This window comes from Tiliqua scincoides, chromosome 6, assembly GCF_035046505.1.
Source record: "Tiliqua scincoides isolate rTilSci1 chromosome 6, rTilSci1.hap2, whole genome shotgun sequence".
In the NCBI taxonomy this organism is placed as follows: Eukaryota; Metazoa; Chordata; class Lepidosauria; order Squamata; family Scincidae; genus Tiliqua; species Tiliqua scincoides.
The window spans coordinates 20,497,374-20,518,007 of NC_089826.1; positions in this window are offsets into that span (position 1 = coordinate 20,497,374).

A 20,634-nucleotide genomic window follows, 5' to 3' on the forward strand; every position below is an offset into this window, starting at 1 on the left:
GGGAGCATACCCCTTCATAAACACCTCAGCTGCCATTGGGACCTCCCAGATCTGCGCCAACTTTTTAGCTGGTACAAGGAGACAAAGGGAGTATGTCAGCTCACTCTGGAGAGGACAGCATTCAGCATAAATCACCTGCACCAGATGCCACCATTCCACCCACCATCAACTCCATTATACCCACCCCGTCAACTCACAAAGGTCAACAGACCTTCTAGCCACCATGTGCAGGACCTCCACAGCTTCTGTGGTAGTGGTCCATGCTTCCAGATCTGCATTTGTGACACGGTAAAGAGCGTACCACCACAGGAATCCTAGCCTCTGCAGCAGGAACACCACATAGGATTGAGCAGTTAGACACAACACTCCAGATCCAGAATAGATGTTTGAACTGGCTGAACTGGAGTGTCATTTGCAAAGGATTGACACAATGAGCCAAACAGCATCACGCTATCTTTCAATTTACTGCACTGCTCAGTCTGCCACCCATTTAAACTGTAGCCACCCATTTAAATAGTTTCGAGCAGATTAGCAGCCTCGCCCTATTCTCCACGTTAGTTTCTGAAGCAGCACACATGAAGAGACATGCATCACAGCGTTGAAGTGGCATGGATGTGTTGCAACAAAGTGTCTCCTTAAACTTTTTTATTAGGACCTAACTACATGTGACATTAAATGTGTCACTAGTTCTAACAGACTTAGGCCCAAATCCTAACCAACTTTCCAGCACTGGCATAGCGGTGCCAATGGGACGTGTGCTGCAACCTGCAGTTGGGCGGCACTCAAGGAGGCCTCCTCAAAGTAAGGGAATGTTTGTTCCCTTACCTCAGAGCTGCACTGCCCTTATGTTTGTGCTGGAAAGTGGGTTAGGATTGTGCCCTTATTTTTTTTTTCCTCAATAGTAGCTGTGAGAGAGGCTGATCTGGACTGGGTCCAGGGTGCAGGATTTCTGACTACTATTTGCCCCTGCAAGCTCCCATTGGCACCAAGAGAAGATATCTGGGGCATGTTGCAGCCAGAGGGCCACAACCAGGTCAGAATGGTGGCAGAGCAAAGGGTTGAAGCTTCCTCCTCGTGCCAAGGTCCCAGCCCAGATAAGGCCTCCTGCAGCGACAACTGATAAAAGAAAAACACAGCCCATCATTGTTAATGAAGCACTTAATGTCAGCAGTGGACCTACCATTAAGCGAATGGGGCAAATGCCCCAGGTGTGCATCTCTAAGACCATGCGTGAAGCCTTCTGAGGCTCCCGACACAGAAACTGTACCGGAATTACAGTTTAAGACCGCGGGGAAGCCTCAGAAGACTTTCCTAGTTGGTCCATGAGCTGAGCAAGGCTCCGTTGCACTGCAGGTGAGTGGGGGCAGCTTCGCATTGGGGAAGGGGGTGCCATTGCAGACCTTTGCGCCATGGCACCTTGAGAGTAGGTTCGCTACTGCTTAATGTAAAGTGTAGTTGGCCCCACTTACACCAGGGGGTTAAGGCCTTTGAAACAGTCTTTAGGATGTATTTGGAAGGAGGAGATGTTCCTCAAGTACTGATGTGACTGCCCTCAAACTGTAGACAGTGCACCGACACCAGGGGGTTAAAATCTAATTCTGTGCATACCTGATTGGGACGAAGTCCTTTTGAATTCAGTGGGAATTTCAACTTAGCAAGCACAGGGCTGGGCTGTACATGTTCTAGTGTTGGTACTGGAAGCCCAGGGCAATCATATCTCCTGATGATGCTATGTGGGAAGAGGATAGAAGGAGGTTGTATGCCCTATTAAAGCAAAGAGGACTGATCATTTGTACATTTACAGGCTTAAATCTCATTGTAAATCTATAAGTAAAATGATGACACTGGAAATCTTAGGGCCCAATTGAAACTGGGCCTTGGGCCGGCATATGTCCCTTGTACCAGCCCAAGGCTGTCACGAAAGTGCCGGGAAGCACTTTTGCAACAACCTAAGTGTGGTTAGGCCAGCACATGGGCATGTGCCAGCCTCCCCATGCCGATGTGGGCCCCGGGAGCCAGGTAGGTTGCATCAGCCAAGCTCGGCTAACACAGGGGTCTGGGGGAGGTGTGGGGAGGGCAGGGAGGAGGCGTTTTTGGGCGGGAGGAGGACAGATGGCGGGTGTTCCCGGGGGCGGGCGGGGAGCGGGAAACAGGGACAGGATCTGGATGCCAGATCCTAACCCGGTTCCCAGGCAGCCCGGGGCAGTCTCAAACTGCTCAGATTTGCACTACCGCTTGAGGTGGCGCAGATCTGAGTAATCCTATTGGGGCTGTTGCGGCTTTCCCCAGGGTAAGGGGAAGCGATTCCCCTTGCCCTGGACTGAGCCGCTTGCAGTCTCAGTCCTGCCTTGGATGTAGCGTAGGCCTGCTGGCCTGCCTGTTCCAGGGCGGTTTGGATTGCGCCCTTAGTTTACATCTTAATACCTGGGTTCATGCAACCTGAATTGCTAGAGGTTCAGCAAGTTACAGTTCTCTCTGTGACTGGAGATTACAGGACAGACCCTACCATCCCATTTGCTCAGGCTGCAATCAGAAACAAGTTTTTTAAAAGCCAAAGCCTTGTTTAGAATTAAGTTGAACCTCAGTATTTCATTGCAGAGTCAGAGCTTCCATCATGCATTCCTCTCAAATAGGAGAAGGAAGGAAGCATTCAAATGTGCTTCTTTTTAAATCCCTCACTCTCCCTTCTTTCTGCAGTTCTCTTCCAAAGAGAAGAGAGAGATTGGATCAATCATATCTATCATCAAATTTTTGCATCTGCAATCAAAGAGTGATGAATGGCATTGAAATCCTGGCACTAAACACTTCCCACAGTCCTCAGTCCTGACATTGCCTAAATATTTTCAAGTCTATCTTCATAATAGTAATAAATAAAACTTGCTTTTGAAAAAAGGAATGAAACCTGACTTTCTGAATTGAATATCCTATATCAATTTCTATATTTGCTCATTATTCTTATTATTCTTATGTTCTTATGTTCTTATGTTCTTATTACATTCAGCCTGTCACTGAAAATATATCCCTGTCCCTTGTACTGAGCACAGGAAACCAGCCAGGGTCCATATTGCATCAGCCAGTTATCTTCCAATTTCCTATGCAGCACAGCAATACAAAATGCACAAGGGAATTTTTAGGAAAAGGTCAGAACCTTGCACCGTAACATCTGGAGTAAGGCAGGGATGTGTACTTTTGCCATTGTTATTTATTACCTATTTAGACAGTATAAGCAAAATGCCAAGCCCAAGAATGGAAATGACATTATTATTAGCAGTATTTATTAACGGTATTTATATACCGCTTTTCAACAAAAGTCCACAAAGCGGTTTACAGAGAAAAATCAAATAACTAATGGCTCCCTGTCCCAAAAGGGCTCACAATCTAAAAGATGCAAAACACCAGCAGACAGCCACTAGAAAGGATACTGCTGGGGTGAGGAGGGCCAGTTACTCTCCCCCTGCTAAATAAAAGAGGAGCACCCACTTGAAAAAGTGCCTCTCACCCAATTAGCAAGGGTGACATTAACGAATTACTCTTTGCAAATGATCAAGCATTGATAGCAGGTACAGCTAAGGAACTACAGTAACATCTTTGGTCCATGAATCAAGAATGTGAGATACATAATATGAAAATTAGTAAAGACTGAAGTAATGGCAATTGGAAGAGAAAAGCATACTCTATATATTAGAACATAAGAACAGCCCCACTGGATCAGGCCATAGGCCCATCTAGTCTAGCTTCCTGTATCTCACAGTGGCCCACCAAATGCCCCAGGGAGCACACCAGATAACAAGAGACCTCATCCTGGTGCCCTCCGTTGCATCTGGCATTCTGACATAGCCCATTTCTAAAATCAGGAGGTTGCACATGTACATCATGGCTTGTAACCCGTAATGGATTTTTCCTCCAGAAACTTGTCCAATCCCCTTTTAAAGGCGCCCAGGCCAGATGCCATCACCACATCCTGTGGCAAGGAGTTCCACAGACCAACCACATGCTGAGTAAAGAAATATTTTCCTTTGTCTGTTCTAACTCTCCCAACACTCAATTTTAGTGGCTGTCCCCTGGTTCTGGTGTTATGTGAGAGTGTAAAGAGCACCTCAATATAGAAAACAAGTATAGGTGTGTGCCACTTAACAACCGTTCACTTAACAATGGACCGCATGTATGATGGTGGTCAAAGCACAATAAAGATGCTTTTAATGAGGCAATCGCACCTCCCACAGCCTGCAGCAGAGTGTCTCTTTACACAACAGAGAGGCTCTTAATGCCAAGAATAGGTAATCTATCTCCAGTAACCTGTGCAGCCAGCTAGTTTCTGGCAGGAAGTGTCCATTTACAGCACAAAGGTAACAGATTGGACTGAATGTTCACTTAATGACCTAATTGCATAATAATGGGGATTGGAGAACATATCCCCATCGATAAGTGGCACACACCTGAATAAAACAAGTGACAGAGTCTATATAGGAAAAATATTTACTGAAGATGATAAAATGGATGAAGAGATCAATATACAACATAGTAAGGCAAACCAAGTATTAGGGCAGCTAGCTCCGCTTTTACAACATAAGATAGTACTGATTAGTACAAAGAAGCACATCATACAACGTATATTTAACCCCACTTTATGTTACCTGTGCCACAAATGGACACTTACAATAAAACATAAAAGAAAGTTAGTTACTACAAAAATGAGATGTTTGAGGAAAGCTGTCAGAGTAACCAGAAGGGATAAAATCAGGAACAAGATAATAAGGGAAAGAATTGGAATAGAACCAATTCTGTATTATATACAAAGGGCGCAATCCAGCCCTTCACTTGGGCTGGCAGAAGTCCCTTGTGCCAGCTCAGGAGGGTCACAAACGTGCCATAAGGCACATTTGCGCCTCCTCGGGAGGAAGCCAGGCTGGCGCTTAGAGGAACACCGGCCTGCTGAGGCTGACACAAGCTGCCTGGGTAAACGCAAGGCTCCGGGGTGGGCAGAAGGGAGGCGTTCCTGGGTGGGGGGAGGGCGAGCAGTGGGCGGCCCCTGGGGCAGGCAGGTGGGGAGCAGGAGGCGGGGCTGGGATCTGGCAGTTATGCCGGATCCCAACCCCCCCCCCCATTCCCAGGGAGAACAGAGTGGCTTTAAGCCTCGAACTTGTACCACCTGAGGAGGTGGTGCAAGTCTGAGGAGACCCATTGGGCCCCAGGTGCCTTACCTAGGTGTAAGGGAAAAAATTTCCCCTTGCCTCTGGCTGAGTCACCTTGGACCCCTATCCTGCGCCAGATACAGCACAAGCCTCTTGGCTTGCCTGTTCAAGCCCAGGGTAGGATTGCACCCAAAGACAGCAAATAAAGTTGTTTTCTCACCTAGAGAGAATGTCTTGGGATTCTATACCATATAAGGCATATATTAAGAGAGGAGAAGGGCAAACAGTGTGAGGCACACTCAGAGGATGATGAAGAGACAACATCAAAGATGTATTTCAACAACATCAAGTAACTTCGGAAGAGGCAACTAGAAGTGCAAGAACCAGAACTTGTTATCTCCCTCGACACCTGAAGTGGTAAAAGAGGAAGCACAGAAGAAGACGAAGAAGGAGGAGAAGGTGGGATAACCTTATAAACGGGGACAGCAGTTGCCACCAAATCCAAATCCCCTTCCGGGACCCAATCCCACAGCCCAGGTCTATGCAGACCTGTGCAGATGATTTCACTGGTGCAGGTCCAAATGGACTCCTCCACACCACAGAGGCTTACTCTTGGGAATGGGGACAAATGTTCAGTGGTGGTCCTGGCCATTGTGCTACCCCAGGACAAGCTCGACAAACCTGGCAATGCTACCCCATTACATGACTTACTGAGGCCTTCTGAGGGCCAGGGAGGCTGCACGTGGGCCCTTGAGAGGGCCTTGAAATGTTACTTCAGATTCTTGAAACTGGAAGTGACATTTTAGGGCCCTCCAGAGGCCTTAGAAGGCCCTCTGAGAGCTAGGGAGGCCATGTGCAACCTTCCCAGCCCTCAGAATGCCTCCAGACAGGGAAGCAGTGGGTGTGGGCAGCCCTCAGGGTGGCACGGATGGGGGCGGTGGCACCCCCCCCCCCGTCGTACTGCCTGGGAGCACTTGCATATGCTGCCCCCCCCAGATATGCCATGCAAATGTTCCTTATCCTAGAGACCTCCAGGACTGCCGCCCCCCACCCCACAGAATGCCATTTTGGTGTGGCTGCATTGGCGGGGGGAAGCATAGGATTAGGTTGCGAGGCACTGCTGAATGTTTCTGACCAGTTGTCAAATTTAAGATACCCTGATAACTTTTCTGCTACTACAGTTGAAATTCTAATCACCTCTAAAATAAGCACAACTACACCTGACTATATGGCCATTTCTCCTGTGCAGTTGCTAAATAGTATTTGAACAAATCAATTTTAAAAGTTAAAGTTTTAAACAGTTGAGTTAATTAATAATACTGGGAGCAGAGCTGTGTTTCTAAAAAAACTGTGAGCACATAAAATGCATGTTACACAAAGACATCTGCTTGGCTTTGATACAGATCCAAATAGAACTGGCACCAAACAGAAAAAACAAGATGGGAGGGTGTGGTTCGTTCTTTGACTTCATAAAGCTCCTTTCCATTCACCTGCTATAGTTAATGCACGTTCCTCATTGACAGAGCCTGGTTCGAAAACATTTTTGCAACTACATTTGGGCAATCAGTGAATAAGGAACCTCACACTGTTATACAGACACTGTGAGATTTTACTGGAAGCAGATGTAAGGCTCTTTATTCCATATGAATAATGTACTTGCAGCAACCAAGCAAATCAAGAAACTCAAACCATTGTTTATTGCCTCTTTTCCAGTTAAGATCCTGGGGCACAATCCTAAGCAGGTCTACTCAGAAGTAAGTCCTATTGTGTTCAATAGGGCTTACTCTCAAGAAAGTGTGGTTAGGATTGCAGCTCTAGATATATAGTTGAAACTGATTTTCAACTGGAAGTTGAAAACATTGGGGCCACTCTCTTACCCTGAGGAGACTCTGGAGGTTGCCCAGCACCATTAGGATACAGAGACGCCTGCGTTGGCTCCGTCATGTCGTGAGAATGGATGATGGCCGGATCCCAAAGGATCTCCTCTATGGAGAACTCATCCAAGGAAAGCACCCTACAGGTAGACCACAGCTGCGATACAAGGACATCTGCAAGAGGGATCTGAAGGCCTTAGGAGTGGACCTCAACAGGTGGGAAACCCTGGCCTCTGAGCGGCCCACTTGGAGGCAGGCTGTGCAGCATGGCCTTTCCCAGTTTGAAGAGACACTTGGCCAACAGTCTGAGGCAAAGAGGCAAAGAAGGAAGGCCCATAGCCAGGGAGACAGACCAGGGACACACTACACTTGCTCCCAGTGTGGAAGGGATTGTCACTCCCGAATCGGCCTTTTCAGCCACACTAGACGCTGTGCCAGAACCACCATCCAGAGCGCGATACCATAGTCTTCTGAGACTGAAGGTTGCCAACACAGGTGTTCTTCTGGACATTGAGGCCCCATAGGATTGGGCTGCCCTCCATGGTTAATGCAAACCATGGTTTAAAATCTTCACTTCAAGTTATAAAGCCACATCTTGATTTGTGGCCAATCATGAAGGTATTCAAAAGTAATGCTTAACCATCACCATGTTATAAGTCAGATGGCATCTTACACAAGGGATAAGAATATAAGAACAGCTGTGCTGGATCAGGTCAAAGGCGAATCTAGTCCAGCTTTCTCTATTTCACAGTGGCCCACCAGATGACTCCGGGAGCACACAAGACAACAAGATACCTGCATCCTGTTGCCACTCCCTTGTGTCTGGCATTCAGAGATAGCCTAACTCTAAAACCCAGAGGTTGCATACAGTCATCTTGACTTGTAACCTGTTGTAGTCTTTTCCTCTATAGATCAGTCTAATCCCCTTTTCAAGGCATCTAAGCCAGGTGCCATCCCCACATCCTGTGGCGAGGAGTTCCACAGATTAATTACACAATAAGTAAAAGATAATTTCCATTTGTCTTTTCGGCTCTCCCACCAGTCGGTTTTAATAGATGACTGCCCTGGTATTGTGCAAGAAGGAAAACAACTTCCCTATATCCACTCTATTCATCCCACACATCCCATGTATAATTTTAAATATATGGTTCTGGAATCAGTGTGTAAGCCGAAAATCGCCTATAGTCAAAACTACTTTAAATAAAAAAACAAAAACTGACCCTTGAATTTGTGCAAGTACAATATTCATATGATGTGACCCTACTGTATCTGTAAAACATGCAGCATTTTTTAAAACAGAGGATGACAATTTCCCACTGATGCTAAAGAAGGCAGCCCCAAAAGTGGGAGACATTCCTACAAAACATTGAGATGAAATGTAATTAAAATTAAGCTTTTGATTCTTAAGCATTCATCAGCATTCAGACTCCTTATTATTGCTCGGTAGGGTGATATGAAGTCATACCTGCCACTATATTTGTGCAAATTCCTCGTATAAGCACAGGAACACTCATATTCTGCAAAACTCATGTGTTAGCACTTTAACAGATCATAGATAGGTCTTGTCACAATAGTGAGTGAGCAACCTGAGAGTTGAAGGAAACCTGGAAAAAAAAACTCTTGCTGAACAGATAGCTGCATTATCAGAGCAGAGGCGCTCTTTCATGTCCCTGATATCTCTTTTGACAATACTTGCAGTTTTGTGACTACCATCCACAGAGTGATCCCTGCTTTGAAAGGTCACTGTGCTTCTCTTTCATGCATTTTAAGCTGTGACAGATTGTAGCCTTCTTCAGGGACAATCAATTCAAGGAAGATAATTATTTTTTTTTTATTTTTTAATTAATTTCCAAAAACAAATATAAACAAACACACATAACGCATAACACATAACACACACACAAAAACAAACATAACACACTTCACTACATACACAAAAAAAGGGTGCAGGAAATCATATATCATTATTATATATCACTAAAATTAATAATCACATATCTCCTAATCAATTTCCTCTTCTAAATTTACCTCTTAATATCATTTTTCATTCATCATTCGTCTATCATGTCATATCAAATATAATGTATATATATAATACAATCATCTAAATGCCCTGTCATATATTTCTAAAAATTCATTGTCAACCAAGCATAAAAGGCTTTCCATTGCTCCGTTTGTGTCGGTTTTCATTGTTGGTCCAAAGTTTCTGTCAGTCTGTCCATTTCCACCACATTCATTATTTTCTCTATTAATTCATCTTTCATTGGTATTCTAAAGTCCTTCCAATATCTAGCATATAAAATCCTTGCCACAGTTAAAATCATAATAACTAGGTACACATCGTTTTCTTTATCTATAACAGGGGTGTCCAAAGTTTTTGGCAGGAGGGTCACATCGTCTCTCTGACACTGTGTCGGGGGCCGAGGAAAAAAAAGAATTAATTTATATTTCAAATTTGAATAAATTTACATACGCTTACATAAATGAATATGTTAAAGATGAACTTATATGAATGAATGAAGGTCTTGCAATAGCTCAAGGCCTATAAAAGGCCTTGCACAAAGCGAGGCTGGCCTTTCCTTTTCTGCCACTACTGCATCACAGATGTGAAACAGCAAGCAGTGGAGGGAGCCCTCATCCCACAGCTCACGCAAGAGGTCAAACAGTTGCCCTCACACTGAGAACAGTTGCATCAGGCCAGTGTGGGCTCCAACAAATCACCGGAGGGCCAGAGGCTCATTGGAGACTGGGAGCTCCCTGAGGGCCACATTGAGAGGCCTTGAGGGCCGCAAGTGGCCCCAGGGCCGGGGTTTGGACATCCCTGATCTATAACATCTAAAAGCATGTCTGCTCGGCTGCTGGCTGGCCCCTCCCTCCAAGGAAGAGAATTTTTTGAAGGGGCTAGTGGGAACTGGCCAGTTAGGCCTGCTCCCTACACTAGTGGTTCCCAAACTTACCGCTGCCATGGTGCCCTTTGACCATGACACCCTGTCATGGTGACACCATAGCACAAAATCTTGCATGAGTATTGCACAAGATCTCACAAGATCTGAGATATTGTGAGATCTTACTAGATGCTGCAAGATCTCAGCCCAGTGAGCTGGGAAGAAGAGGCTGTGTACCACACCTGTGAGTGTGCCACGGTGCCCTGAAGAGGCATGATACACAGTTTGGGAACCACTGGTCTACTCTGCACTGACCAGCCACATCCCTGCCCTCTGCACTTGTCTGCAAAAGGAAGATAGATTTTCCCCTTATTAGAACCTGGATAACCTGGATTCTAACATGTGGGAAGAAATTCCCTGTGTTCAAGCTTTGCCACTGCAGACAAGTACTAAACACATAGAGCATGCGGCATGAAATTAGTCCGTGCACTCCCACTGTTACCCTCTTCTGATAGTTCTTCCTAGAAAGGATAATGTGTGAAGAGGGCTAGTAGGTCTTGCATTTCATGTTCTGATTATAAGTTATGTGGTGCGTGTGGGTGTGCAGGCGCAGGTGCCTGCCAAATGAGGATGACATAGCGCATTGGGTGCAGTGGGACCTAGCCCATGATGGTGTCTGCCACAATAAATATGTTAGCCACAAGGTGTCACAAGTGTCTTCATTGTTTCATTTATAACATACAGTATATTCTGGCTCCACTTTTTAGCTCCACTTTTCCTGGCATGGAAAAAAATACTTTTGTCTGACTTATGGGAACATTTCCCAACATTTATGTTAAGAAAGGATCTGATTAGCCTGAAGAATGCTTTGCCAGAAGATATTACAGAAAGGAAGACTCTGGATGGACTAAAAACACCACTGGGCATCTACATATAGATAGTAAAACATACCCAGTAGCATTAGACAGAAGTATGAATGGAAGATACAATCAAATGTTTCACTTACAACTCAACATCATGTTTCAGCAAGCCTATTATAGAAATACCTTGCTAGCTGTGACCCAAAGATTACTTGCAGCCCTCAATTCAGGGAGACTTATTTCCTAGTGAGTGTGCGTAGGACACCCTTTGCCTGCATCACACTCAAAGCCAGGCCACAAAGCAGGATGTGACACCATTATTGGAAGTAGATGTTCTAACCGTGGTTTATGTTAAGTATAGCATCAGCACTGAGCAAAGTGTGGTTAAGGGAATTTCTGTACCTTTCTGGCTTATCTGATTGCATGTTCTTTATGCGTTGAAATAAAAAACCTTAAACTGCACATTTTGCCTCACCTCATGCCACAGATTAACTCACCTCATCCTCCCTGTGGAGAGAGAGACACAAAGAATGCTAGAATAAACAAAATGCTTTAAGTTAGAGGTGCCCAATTACAGGACAGTTCAATGAATGATTTATATACCAAAACAAGCCCAATTGCAAGCTCCAAAACAAATAAAGGAAAAGACCTGTGTGAAGAAAATGCTTTCTTGACCTCCATTTATTGACATCCATTCAAGCCAAGACTTTTTAAGTCTCTGAAAAGGCTGCGGAGGTGAATGGATCTTTCTCTGCTTCCTCAGTTGGAATATTCTGTTTGCCAACGCTGATTCAGGGAAGGGCCATAACTCACAATCCAATCCTATGCATGTCTACTCAGAAGGAAGTCCCATTATAGTCAGTGAGGCTTACTCCCAGGTAAGTGTGTAAAGGATTGCAGCCTCAGTTGCACAGCATACAGAAGTACACACAGGGGCGTAATCCAGCCCTTGACTTGGACGAGCGCAAGTTACCTCCTAAGGAGAAAGCTGAGCCGGCGCTCAGAGAAGCACCGGCCTGTGGAGGCCAACGCAAGCCTCCACGCTGGCTTCCCCCATGTGGGCTGAGTCTGGGCTGACGCAAGGAACAAAGGTAGACAGGGGGAGGCAGGAGGGAGGCGTTCTTGGGAGGGGGGAGACGGCAGGCAGTGGGTGGCCCCGGGAGGAGGGTGAGCGGGAGGCGGGGCTGAGATCCAGCAGCTATGCTTGTTCCCAACCCTCATTCCCAGGGAGAATGGAGTGGCTTCAAGCAACTCAGCTCTCCTTGAACTTGCGCCACCTCAAGAGGTGGTGCAAGTCCAAAGAGACCCATAAGGACTAGTGTCTCTTACCTAGAGGGAAGGGGAAATGTTTCCCCTTGCCTCTGATTGAGCCGCTTATGGCCCCTATCCTGCGCTGGATACAGTGCAAGACTCTTGGCTTGCATTTTCCAGCGCAGGATAGGATTGCGCCCACAGTCAACATCTGGCAGCAGCCCTAGGTAGGCTTGGGAAAGATGCTGTTCTGAAATCATGGTGAGGTCCCACCAGTCACTGTTGACAATAATGACCCAGATAGACCAATGATCTTATTTGGTATTCAAGTGATGTGCTCCTCTCTATGCATGATGCCCAGACGTAATTGTGTGACATCTAGAGTAATGCTTCAAAGAATGGAAGCACACTCAGCATGAGCATTGTTTGTTTTGTTTAAAGCTAAAGCTCCTCTAATAACTGAATAACGGGGAAGGTTTTAAGGGTTGGGTCATGGTATTCTGCACATTTGCACAACATGAAGCCCACATCCGGATTAGATTTGCATACACCCACACTTATGACTCCATAGAACATAGACTTCGTCAGTTTTCTATCACCAATTTTTCTTAAACAGAAGATCTGCAAACAAATTTCACTCACTTAACTCAAAACAACAGAAAGAAATAGATTTTGTTTGAAAGGGTTTCCCCCCCCCCCCCACAACAGGAGTAAAGTAGATTGTCCATAAAATCCACATCACTTATTTTTGCTTGATCCAGGCAATTGATCAGACTGGATGATAATGGACTTCAGTAACAAAAAGCATGCAGTTCTGGTGCCAGCTCTGGGGCAAAGAAGCATGTAGAAGCCCACAATGCCACACTTCCCCAGCTGTTTTTTTAAAGTTTGCAGACTGGAAATCCAGCTACCCCAAACCAGAAGTAGATAGATGTGTCACCTACAGCCAGGGCCTAGGAGAGGGGGGTAAAGGGGGTAATTTGTACCCAAGCACAGGGTCATAAAAGGGGGCCCAGGAGCCAAAGGAGGGGGCCCAGAATTTTCCTGGGATCTTCCATTTTCCAATCTCATCCAGACTCACTGCTCATGTGGGTTGTTGACATCGCCAGGCAGGCAGGTAGACTTGAGCTATGCGTTGAACACCCTGGAATTGTAAAATGGCCCTGTAGGAACAAGAGATTGAGCTCTCATTAGCCAATCATTCTGAGCTATTGAGAGTAATCTGCCTAACAATGGAATCATGGGTCATAAGACAAGTTGGTTACAGGGAACAACAATCCACAGATCATCAAGCACAGTTGTTTGCAAGGATTGCCACACACTGAATGGAAGATCTGGTCACCACCAACTCTCAAGTTTCTTCCCTAAATCCACTGGCATGTGCAGAGCGCTTGAGAGAGAGAGAGGTAGGGTCTTCTTTCCTTTGTCTTAGGACATGAAAACAATAAAGATTGTAAAAATTGGGATCCTTTATGCTACTCTGAAGAAATGCCTGCTGCTTCTCACTTCCTGAAAAACTGCACTGAATAAAAATAGGACCAACGAAGAGGGCATATATGTGATGCCAGCTGTCCTGCTCATCCTAGCAAGCTGGAGAGTGGATTTGTGGATTCCAAACGCTGAATGCCTAAATCAGGGGTGCTCACACTTTTTTGGCTCGAGAGCTACTTTGAAACCCAACAAGGCCCGGAGATCTACCAGAGTTTTTTTTACAATGTTCGCGCCATCATAACATATAACATTTATGTGTACAATGTATGTTGGTGTACCTTGAGCCCCACTGAGTATAACAGAACTTACTCCTGAGTAGACATGCCTAGGATTAGGCTGTGAGGCTGCAATCCTAGTCACACTTACCTGGGATTAAGCCCCATTGAGTACAATGGGCCTTATTCCCAGCGTTTCCTCCCAGAGGCACCTGAAGGGGGGGGTCGGCACTTCGCGATCTACTCATTTTGCCTCGCAATCTACCGGTAGATCACGATCCACCTATTGAGCACCCCTGGCCTAAATGATGAAAAGGCAGGAATATAGATCAGGGGTGTCCAAAGTTTTTGGCAGGAGGGCCACATTGTCTCTCTGACACTGTGTCGGGAGCCGGGGAAAAAAAAGAATTAATTTACATTTAAAATTTGAATAAATTTACATAAGTTTTCATAAATGAATATATTAAAGATGAACTTATATGAATGAATGAATAAAAGGCCTTGCACAAAGCAAGGGTGGCCTTTCCTTTGCTGCCGCTACTGCATCACAGACGTGAAACAACAAGCAGTGGAGGGAGCCCTCATCCCACAGCTCACACAAGAGGTCAAGCAGTCACCCTTACGCTGAGAGCAGTTGTGTTGTTCCAGTGTGGGCTCCAACAACTCTCCGGAGGGCCAGAGGCTCATTGGAGATGGGGGCTCCCTGAGGGCCGTCTTGAGGGCCGCAAGTGGCCCCAGGGCTGGGGTTTGGGCACCCCTGTGTTAGATTAAAAATAAATTATCTCAGTAATCTTTTTTATTTTAGAACTGTATTTCCCATCTTTCTTCCTCAAAAAGAGACACACAGGTTTGCTACAATCTCTCTGTAAGTTAGGCAAGTTATTGTAGAAGGGGGTTGAGACAGAGGTACAGCACAAGCCTGTGCATGTCTACTCTGAAGTAAATCCTGTTGAGGTCAAGGGGGCTTACTTCCAGGAAATGGATTGTCACAGTAGTCACTTTGTTAAGGCTCATAGTGAGTTCATGGCTGAGACAATATTTAAACAAAAGACTTCCTAGATCATAAATAATCTGACACCAGCGGTAGCCACCCACATGTAGTTCTTGAAGCTCAAGTAGATCTTTTAGTAAAATAATTGTCTTGATTATATGTTTCAGTAGGTATATGCCTGGTCTGTTTTAAGGATGATGTCTATCATCATGCCTGAAGGTGAAAAAGGCATTGTGGGAAATCATGTCATAATAACCTGGTAGTAAACAGTGTTATCCTTTACCTTAGGAAGGGTGTTTTAATCTGATTGTGATGTAATGCGGACAGGAACTTAACCTTAGTTAAAATGTAATGAGATTGAGCAGAAGGCAGGTATGGATAGACCAGCTAGACTCTACTCTACTCATTGCATTTTCCTTCCAGTGAAATTATACATCTTGCAAAGGAAAGTCCCACATTTGCATTCCACCTAGGAATATTTTCCAAATTTTTACAATCTGGAACACAGGATGGGAGTGGGGATTAAAAATTGGTGGCACTGTCTTATGCTCAAAGACTTGTCTTATTCCCAATCAACTTCCAAAATAACGAGCATTTCCATAATACGAAAATGGCAGGAATGTGCCAGGGCCACAGCACCAAGTCTCAAGTCGAGTCCTGAGTCAGCCAAGGAACCTGATTTGGTCCACCAGCCCTTCACCAGCCAGCCTCAAAGCCAGCATTACAACTCGAGCCTGAGGGCCTACCATTGCTGCTCTGGAAGGCCACCAGAGACTGGTTCCAGTTGCTCCCTCACAACTGTTACTGTCAGGCAGCCCTCCAGTGGCGAAAGCCTTCCAGTGGACTCCAGAAAGCTCCCCTTGCTTTCAGAGGGTTGGGGTGTGCGCCCCTGATGACCACGTGACCACCTGTGGTCGTCATATATGCTGTCCCGGCATTAGTCGGTAGGTTGCTAAGGGGAACACACCTGTATTTAGGGTCATGATAAAAAAGTTTGGGAAACACTGCTCTAGTTCAGAAAGCTCAGGTTGATACTACCCTTCACACAACAGCCCTGAGATGTACAATAGGCAAAGAAATGGGCCAAAGTTACTTTGTAGTTGAGTGGGGATTGGCATCCAGGTCTTGTTGGTATAAACCCAACACTCTAACCATTATATTTCTCTCTCTCTCTCTCTTTTTCTCTCTCAAAAACAAACTTATTTTATGCTGCAAGCTGGTTTGGTGTGTGGTAGGACTTCTCATGTTCTTTCTAGACAATGAAATAAATCATTTCTTTCCAACCATGTGGAGTTTCCTGACTGAAGAAATCACTCTCTATGCATAAGGACTTCTTGCTCAACATGAGGCAGCTTTGCCAAGATGTGCACCTTCATGAGGCTAAACATGGAAGAAATCCAAGAACTTCCCAGCAATGACTTCACAGCCTTGCAAGGTGGGTGTGCCTTCTGAGCCTTTCCAGAGAAGCCTCTTTGCATTGCAGAGGCACAGTGGGGTCTGGCTGGGTGGAACTTGAGAAAGGAGTTTCTCCTTCCTTTGCTTATTAGCTCATCCAAAAGTGGATAGTGAAACTACTATTTGACACAGCAAGTTACATCTATGGCCTTTGCTAGAGGGGAGGAGGCATTTGGAAGTGAAAGAGGGGAAAGAGGAACTCCTTCTGCCTGAAAGTCAGTTTGCTGTTTTAAATGTAGCTGCATATTTACTATTTTATTTATATATTTCTTTCTTTTTTTTAATCCCAACCTTCCTGCAAGGAGCTTAAACTGGCATATTGCCAGTGATAGGACTCTCAGTCCAATCCTATCCACACTTACCTGGGAGTAAGCCCCATTGACCCTAATGGGACTTACTTCTGAGTAGGCCTGCATAGGTTTGGGCTCTCACTCTCCACTACTTGTGTACTTTGCAGGTACTTTGCAAAGAGGGAATTTCCCCAAAACTGAAAGATTCATATCCTGGAGTGAACAGCAGAAGTGCTTGCACAATTCAGTAAATACCTGAAGTACAGGCCTGCACAACCCATGACTTGCCAAGCCCAAAAAGCCCCCGGTCAGGTTGTGTTCAATACAACATATCATTTATTTGGCTGGCTCAAGTCCAAGTGGACCTGGGTAGGTGGTGTGAGGCCAAAAAGGGGGATAAGGATATTGACAGAGCTGCTGCTGCCAATACTGCCCCCTTCCTGGCCTCAAAACACTTTCCCTGCCTGTTCCTGCCCCCCCTCTCCCCCATCCACCTCAAATGCCAACTTACTGGTGCTGGGGCTTTTCAGGATGGTGCTTGCAGCCATAGCCTGGCTGCACTGAATGGTGGTTCATATTTTGCAACCACTGCAAAACATACTGCACTGCCAGAACACGAGTTCCTGACTACAGCAGGCCCACAGGATTGGGGCATTAATCTCATCAACAGTTCATCAGAAATACTGAACATCATCTCGCCAGGACTGTACATGCACAGACCCAGTTCCTCAATTAGCCTGGAGAAGCATGTGCATGTATTTTCTTCTCTTGAATGATGATGATGAACAGTATTTACATTCTGCTTTAAAACAAACAAACAAAAGCTCACAAAACAGTTTCCAGGGAAAGTCAAAGTCAGGATTAGCGTGTAAGTGTGTATTTTAAAAGTCCAGTGCTGCTGGTCAAACTCGATACATGGTAAGAGAATCATGGTAGAGAATGATATGGTCCCGTGCCAGTGTTATGCCCAACCAGGGACAATCAGTGCATTCATGGAAAAAAAAACTCATAACTAGGGGTGTTTGAAAATGATTTTTTTTTTACAGATTTCATGATGAAAAAGGCAGAAAGTGGTGTTATGTGTTCTTATTCTAAGTTCTCATTCCAAGTTCTAATTTTTATTCATTTTATTCATTTTAAATATTTTGAAAGTGTACTAGGTAGGGGATATAGTGTCAGATGCAGCCACTGTATTATTTCTAGAAAGGTATTTTAATTTCTGGAAAATATCTTGAACTCCAAAATACGGTGTTTTTATTTGGATATCTTAAAAATCAAAATGACCCGTGAAAGCAAATAATTCAAGGAAATGGACAAAAGTAAAATGAAACAAATTAAGTGAATCCATGAACACAATTCAAAATCTCAAGAAAGGAGCCAATTTAGCCACAATTTACAGGTCAAATGGCAATATGAATTTCATTGAACCAATGAATTAATTTATCTAGAAAAATGTCCTCATTGTGTACTCCCATTCTCACAAACATACAGGGAACTTTGCTGCCCCGCCATATTTGCACAGGGTCCTTCACGCATAGTGCCTAATGACAGTGGACCCCATTTGCAAATGTGAACACCACTGAGCAAATGGTGGGGGGATGACTAGATATGGATTTCATAAACCAAAGGGTGAGCCAACATGATCATATTGTGCTTAGTGTGTGATCATCACCATAAGTCTGATGTGAATGTTGAATGCATAAATTTCACAGAGCTTATGCATTCATGTCTTTATGAAAGCAAACTAGGTTTTATGAGCTTAATAAGGAGTTAGAAAAATGCAAGACTGTGATTAAAGATAATGTTGGGTAACATTCATCATGATCTAAATTCCCAGCAATGACGAGAGATGCTTCTATTCCCCTTGAAAAATCGTGTAATGGAAACGATGTTGAAGGATGACGAGAATTGTGGTTTCAAAGTCCTGGCTTACTTACTGCATCTCTATAAGGAAGGAGTCTGAAAACAGAAGGTTGGAAATTAGTGGTGCAGGAAAAACACACTTTTACAGATAACATGAACGTGCTTATTGTTAGCTTGCTGACATACTGAAGCCATGTTAATGGCAAGGAACAGGTAGGTGATTGTTAGACTTTATCATTCTCTTGGCTTAGTGGCCCAACTGTAAAAATGCCTTCGCACTTTCTTTCCTATGCCATTTGTTTCATGTTATCTTATTTCTTGGTCAGTCTTTTTAAAAACAAAGGTAGCCATGCCCTTACATGATGGCATGTCATTTCCTTGTTCATTTTCCTGTGTGAGCTTTTGTACAGGGACTAGCACACTGTTACTGGTAAATAAATGTGAAGAAGTAGCACTGTTGTGCATTTATTTGATTTGTGTCCTCCCATTGTGCAAGGAAAGCGCCCTACAGGTAGACCACAGCTGCGATACAAGGACATCTGCAAGAGGGATCTGAAGGCCTTAGGGATGGACCTCAACAAGTGGGAAACTCTGGCCTCTGAGCGGCCCGCTTGGAGGCAGGCTGTGCAGCATAGCCTTTCCCAGTTTGAAGAGACACTTTGCCAACAGTCTGAGGCTAAGAGGCAAAGAAGGAAGGCCCATAGCCAGGGAGACAGACCAGGGACAGACTGCACTTGCTCCCGGTGTGGAAGGGATTGTCACTCCCGGATTGGCCTTTTCAGCCACACTAGACGCTGTGCCAGAACCACCTTTCAGAGCGCGATACCATAGTCTTTCGAGACTGAAGGTTGCCAATACAAGTCCTCCCATTCCTCCAGATGCCTCCGGGCAGAGCTAAGTCACAGGGCTAAATCAACTGCTCTGTTGAATGCATGGTGGAGAGTGGTATTCAGGGATGGGCAAATCCAGCACAGCTTGACTCGTCAAGTCACAAGTCACAACTCTGTCCCCCATGATTCAACTAAAAAACGAGTCATAACAGGCGGACTTTCCAAGTCACCCAGAGCAGTTTTGCAACTCAGGAAGACTTGAGTCTTTCTGATACATGTGTCAGGCATAGCTCTGTAGAAAAAAGTGTGTGTGTGTGTGTGTGTGTGTGTGTGTGTGTGTGTGTGTGTGTGTGTTGGAGTTCTCCTTTAATACTCCCCTGATGTCCCCTTTTCCTTCTGTAAACAAGGTGAGAGGAGGTGGGATGGACTGCATGAGAGCAGGGACGGAAGCGGCAAGAGGGAGGAGGGTCACGTGCAGCAGCTGGGAGGCTTACCAGTATGACCCAAACCTTTGCAGCTCTATTCATAAGTAGTCCCATTTGTACCAGTCATTTAATGAGGCTTCCTCCTCCCATCTAACAACTGAGTTCACAGGAGCCATGCGGTTGGAAAGCATGATCACTCTGAACCACCTCCCCCCCCCCCCGTTTCCCTGCCTCCTTCCCCTCCCTGGGATTTCCAGCCAATTCTAAGGCAAGAACCCCCTTGGGCCCCTTCTTCTGCCCTACTTCATCCAAAGAAACAAATCAGACCACCCATCCTGTGTCCAATGACCATTGGTTCCTTCAGAGACAGGAAAGAGAGCCTGCTCCCGCCTTCCCCTGCCTCCTTCTTGATGCCAAAGCAAAACATTAATCCTTCCCTGCCTCCTGGCTGCAACTTCTCTGCTGTTTCCCCAGTATGAATGATGGCCCCAGGAGATCTTTTACACACACAAAAAAATAAGCAAGCACACCCAGATACCAACAGACTCGCATCTGCATGTGTGGGACCAAATGCCAAGTTAGTGGCCTCAGACTCAAGTCAATGCCAGAGTCAGCAAAAAACATGTGTTTTTGCAACTCAGACTCATGTCACCTGACTCAAGTTCCCATCCTTTACATTTCTGCTCCTGAGCCCTTCCACTGACTGGGTGTTTGATACTAGGCTTGCACAGGAGCTTATGAGTGGGACATCCAATCTCTGCACCACAAAACTGGGGTGTACATGTGGTTTAGAACCATCAACCCAAGCCAACACAATTTCCTGTGCAGCAAAGCAGCAGCACCAATGCAGCATCTGCTGCATCCCGCAGGGGAGTTTTGGCTTCCAGAGTTCTCCTCAGGGTAAAGGAACATTTGTTCCCTTGGGGTAAGCCGCTGCAGGCCCAGTGTTGTCAGCAATGATGAAAGCAAGGAACTCGGCAGGCAGGTGATTGTTAGACTTGGGGTGACAAAGTGGGTTGTATGTGACAATATCACTGGTGCAAGTGCACATTGACCTGGGAAGGTGCTTCAG